Source organism: Amia ocellicauda, chromosome 14 (genome assembly GCF_036373705.1).
Source record: "Amia ocellicauda isolate fAmiCal2 chromosome 14, fAmiCal2.hap1, whole genome shotgun sequence".
NCBI lineage: Eukaryota > Metazoa > Chordata > Actinopteri > Amiiformes > Amiidae > Amia > Amia ocellicauda.
In genome coordinates this window covers 26,365,043-26,370,837 of record NC_089863.1, presented here as the reverse complement: position 1 = coordinate 26,370,837, position 5,795 = coordinate 26,365,043, and positions in this window count along the sequence as shown.

Below are 5,795 nucleotides of genomic sequence, written 5' to 3'. Positions count from 1 at the left end.
CTCTCTCTCTCTCTCTCTCTCTCTCTCTCTCACACACTTTGCTCGGGGTCTCCAGCTCCATCTACAGCCCGGTGCTGTCTGGGCGCACAGGCCGTGACGTCACCGGAGAGGGGCCACATTTTTTGGCAAAGCCCTCTGGAGGGGTATCCATGCCCAAATTAAACATGAAGAGAAAGAAAGGAGTCAATCGATCAATGTTGATATAAATAAACATGCATACAGGGACATGTATATATATATATATATATATATTTTTTTTATTAATTCAACATGTATTGATTTCTTTATGTATTCATTCATGTGTTTATTTCAACATTTGTGTCTTTATTCATGTATTTATGTCAGCATTGATGTATTCTTGTATTTTAACATTGATTGGTTGATTGATTGATTATTTTCTTACTGTGATTATTATGGCTAGTCCCGCATAATGCACATCACGGAAAAAAGAAAAAAAAGAAAGAAAAAATGGAAGGAAAGAAAACAAAAAACGGGAAGCTGGGGAGCACATGACATCAGAAAAGTTTTTTTGACACCTTCTCTTTGGCATAATAATAGCCCAACGTGATGATGACGCATTAACCAGCGTCTGTCATTGCGCTTGCCTCTTCTTATCTTGTTTCCATTCTTGTCTTTTCTTCTTACTCACTTTCCTGACTATTTAAAATCCTGTGAACAAACTGCAATGAGAGAAAATCAGTTTTTCCACGTTAACATACACTCTTTGTAGTTGTAATTTGATCATTAAGGTATGTTTGGATAAAAGCTTCAGTCAAATAATAGTAATAATAATAACAACAACAACAACAACTTGTATAAGCCATTACATAAGCAATTGATCGTCCTTTTCTATCAAGGGCAGGACGCGTCACTGCTTTAAAAGTATCGACAAACTGTGCAAAATGTCCTGGAGTGCAGCAGCTGAATTCAGACGGGAGGCCAATACATGTTTCCAGTGGTTCAATCAATGGTCCTTTGGCATAAGAGCGTGTAAACATACAGACGAGACACAGTATTAAAAACGTGTAGCCTGGACATGGAGATGATCTAAGTGCAGCACAACACCAAGCACAAAGCGGGGGAGACACTAACACACCAGCATCACTCAGGAAAACACTGCTGTATATAAATATGATGTCAGGTCTCTGTGTACAAATATGTATATATGTATGACGCTACATTATACAAACTGTGTGGAACACTCGTTTTGATTTGCTATTCATTGTCAAACCAGTGTCTATTATGAATAAAATATTCCATATATTAGCATTTCCTTTTGAAGCCCTTTCCAAGAGCAGGCATATCAAAACCACACTTCATTTTCAAACGGGAAAACGTGTTTGTTTCCAAGCGGCGCTTTAGGATTCAGAATACGTCCTGTTGTCATTAGCATTGGCAGCTCCCGGCCGCTGTGGCTACATTAATTTAACTAAAAGCATTTCGTATGCAAAGTTATTTATTTGTTTGTTTGTTTTACACATTGTGTCCTGTGTCCGCGTAATACTGCGGCGAGAGCAGTATCAAATGCTCGGATCAAATGCTCGGATCAAATGCTGCGAAAGTCCCTTTGAGGCCCGGCCTGCGCTTATCACAAACGCCAAACTGAGAGAGGGTGCTGGTGTCTGTGTGGACGATCCTGTTGTTGTTGTTTACGCCTGGATCAGGATTAGCAAAGAGGAGGAGGAGAGAGTGGACCCGGGGGGGGTCTAATGCACAATCAATAGCAGAATTAGCCCACATTCGCCAGAGGAGGGGACCGGATCTAAAATAAGCTCCCCGTCGTGAGGTCATGGGGGAACGGGACACGTGAGGGGGAGCTCACACATGCTCCAGGCATGTTGATATGATTTCACACCCATGTAAACATACAGATGTAGTAGTATTGTTTTAAGATGTGTGTTAAGAAAGGATATAGGCCTTATATATATATATATAGACCTCCTCCATCTATAACGCCAGTAGATCACATTTCCCCCCCCCCCTGTAGAATGCATACAGTGTCGTAGCTCGACGGTTTCTCAGACATTTCCAGAATCCCAAGCTCCAAATGAGAACAACATGGGGTTCGGTGAGAATCTGCTTCGCAAATGGCATAATTGGCAATTCAGACATATATTTCGATCTCTCTATAAATGTATATATAAATGTACAGAGATCAATCATTCTGGATGCTCGCCGGGTAAACAACTATTGTGTATGAGACAGAAGCGCTGTCGGACGTTTCTGTAGGCAGAATAAACGATTGTCTGAATGGATTAATAATCATAATAATATCAATTGGAATTGAAGGTACTTTGTCTACAAGAGGATTCCTTCTCCAGCCGAACTGGTCCAACAGTGGAAACAGCCCCCAAGCCCAGGCTCATTAAGCCGTTTTTTACATCATAACCCCGTGTCATAAATACGAGCCCAGAACAGGAAAGAAAAGTGAAAAGTGTGGTACAGGACAGCCAGGAAGTGTCACATGCACCCAAAAAGTGTCAAACACCTACAGGATGGCAGATAGTTATAGGAGAAAATAAATCTCTGGGGGTCCATGCCTGAACAAATCCCCCTCTCACTGAGCTACAGCTGAAAAAAAACATATTAGTAATGAGAAAAGACAAGAATAACCTGCTTTTAATAAAAAAAGGCTCTGTTGACTCTTGTAGCACTTTCTGTCTGTTACAGCGGCGGCTCAAATACCTTTCCACTGCAGCGCAAAAATGTATTTTCAAGAACGAATTTTCAGTTTTATAATACTCTCGCTCTCTTGTGGCTATATATATATGTGTGGTGTGTGTTTGTATATCTGTATAGAGGTGTACCTGGTTTTTGTTTTTCATACTTCAGACTACACACAAACACACACACACGTACATATATGAGATATAAATGGCAACAGCCACACACACACACACACACCAAGACGTGTCCCAAACCAGGCAGATTGACTGCTACATGAGGAAGCGCCGTTTCTCAATTTTTGTTTCGCTTCCTGCAGACGCGCGCGTGTGTCTGCGCCGATTGTAAAGCGCAAGAGTGTGAGGTGATGGCCTTAGACCTGTAACACCCTGAACCTCCAGTTACTGCGCAAGTCCACTTTAAACACAAACAGTCCGGATTGAATAGCAGGGGCAGCTTATGTAGCCCCCTGTAGTGGAAAAAGTGCTAGTCATAGACAAGAAGTAGACACAATTCATATAGTTCAGGATTTAACGGGGTTGTGGGTTCAATCCCAGGTGGGGGACACTGCTGCTGTACCCTTGAGTATAGCATTGTACCCAGAATGCACCAGCACAACCCCAGCTGTATAAATGTGCCATTGCAGGTAAACATAAAGTGAGATGTTGTAAGAAATATAATAATAACTTAAGCCATTCAGTTGTTTGCCACTACAGTGGGTTGCGGATCAGTGTAAACCGGGTTGGTGTTTGTGTTGTCATCCCGACTATTGTTTAGTTTGTGTTTCATGGTTTGCCCGGATTTGCGGCAGGTGTTTTAAGGCGCCAGATGTGGTTCCCTCTAAACCCCCTGGCAAGTTGATATTTTAATTCAAAGCCCTTTGATTCTCCGTAAACCCTTTTTGGATGCTTTTACAAAGACGGCAACATGCTTGTGAATCATCGGCTGGCAAAGGAGAAGATTAACACAGTTTTTTGATTGTTTTGTTGCTGATAACCCAGTGTGTGTGTGTGTGTGTGTGTGTGTGTGTTTTAATGCCTTTTATTTGTTTTGTTTTGTTATATATATATATATATATATATTTGGGTGAAGTTTAGAAAAACGACGGCTTGCAGGCCGTGATCGATAGGAGCCATGGATCCAGCGGATGTAAGCCAAGGCAGTAAACGACCGGTAAAGAACGGGGGTTACGCTTTACTGTAAAATATTCATGTACATCTACAGCGCCTATAACGCACACGGCCGGATGAATTATTTAAGAACGTGGGAGGGCTTGTTTGTTTATTTATTTATTTTTCTCAGCGCTAAAACAAACAAACAGACAGATCGGGACGAGGTTTCGATTCTCTCAGGCCGCCGGACGGAGCGCATGGGGGGGGATCGCGTGTGAATGAGGGAGAGGAGAACACGTAACATTGCAACGCCCGACACCCAATACAGGATGGTATGCAGAATGTTATATGCTTTATTGACCGCAGCCGTGTTTGTGCCTGCTCCCCTTTATGCCCGGTGTTGTGCGCCATGTATAGGATCTAGATGCGGGCTAGAGCTCAATTCTCTGTGGAAAGAGAGCTGGGGGGGCGGGAATGGGGGTGGGGGAAGGGGAGCAGGTGATATCTGGGCTTGCAGAAGTGAAATGGGGAAGGAGAGAGCAGCCCGGCAGTTGTAAAAAAGTGGAAGGGCCTCATTCATGCGGAGACGAGGCCAGATCAATTAAAGGGCTGGGGACGGAGAGGGGCGGGAAGGCCGGCCCCCATTATTGATCCCCCTTTCATGCCTGTTTTATTTCTTTCCTACTTTTTCCTTCTTTGTGTTGGTCTCCCTTTATCCTGAGCTCATGACTCCTCTGTGTTTTGTTCCTCTTCCTCCAAATTCTCCACCATCTTCCTGTCTTCTACCCTTTCCCTCTGATTATCTGTTCTTCCATGTTTCCTGCCGCCTGCTCCCTGTCCCTGGCCGTCTCTCCCTCTCTCCCCTATCGCTCTCTCTCCCTCTCTCTGTTTCTCTCTCCATTTCACTTGTTGTTTAACTCGTTCTCCCTCTCTGCATCTCTCTCTCCCCTTTTCTCTCCATTTCTGTCTCTCTTTCTGTCTCTTTCTCTCTCTCCATTATGGTATGGTATTTATTGATGTATTAGTGTTTTGGAAAAAGTCAGAGGTGCTTTCGCAGGAAACCTCAAGATAACTAGTTGGCAAGTGTGAGTCTTGCGTGTTGTGTTACTGCACTGTACTGTGTGTTGTACAATGTGTGTCCCAATTATGCTTGAATTGGACAACTTGGACACAAATGTCTGCCTAATAATAATAATAATAATAATAATTAAAGCCTTTCTGTTTCTGTCATTAAGCATATATGTGTGTGTGTGTGCGTGTGGGTGTAATGTGGAAACTGATCTGTGGTTATCACTGGGACAACGTCCTAGTGACATCACTCTGTGTGCCACTTGCTATCTCCGGACCCTGACAGCGTTTTCTGCGGTTCACTTCAACACCCCGTCTCCCCTGCTGTCAGCCCAGTCATGTCATCGGCCTCCTGCTCTCCACAGCGCCGGGAGGTCAGGTGACGCCGAGGGCCGTTGGGCAAACGGACGCAGCGCTGGCAGTCATCCCTCTGGCTGTTGAGCAACGGGGGGGTTTAATCGGCGCCGCCGGGTTCACAAGAGTCACGAACGCGCTGTTGTGCTGCGGCCGTGGCAACACGCAGGCTTCCTCCCGCGCTGAGCTGAAGCCGCTGTCTTTTTTTCTCTCTTCCTCCCCACCGAGGCTTGTGAAGCGGCACCATCGCACTTCAGGCAGACGTCCGGGGGCGCCAGACAGCCTCCGGGTCACAGACGCGCTTCGGAAATGAGAACCCTATTGGGCTGAGGCCACAGACCGCTGATTAGGAGCTAAGGAAGGGGCAGTGGATTAACCCAGGAGGATTTTGAAGTCATATTTAGAACATAAGAGTTTTCAAACGAGAGGAGGCCATTCGCCCCATCATGCTCGTTTGATGTCCAATGATCCTATCCTATCCATGTTCCCAAATTGTCTCTTCAACCTCATCGCTGGGGAGTTTGTTCAGGTTGTGACGCCTCTCTGCGTGAAGAAGTGTCTCCTGTTTTCTGTCTTGAATGCCTTGAAGCCCAATTT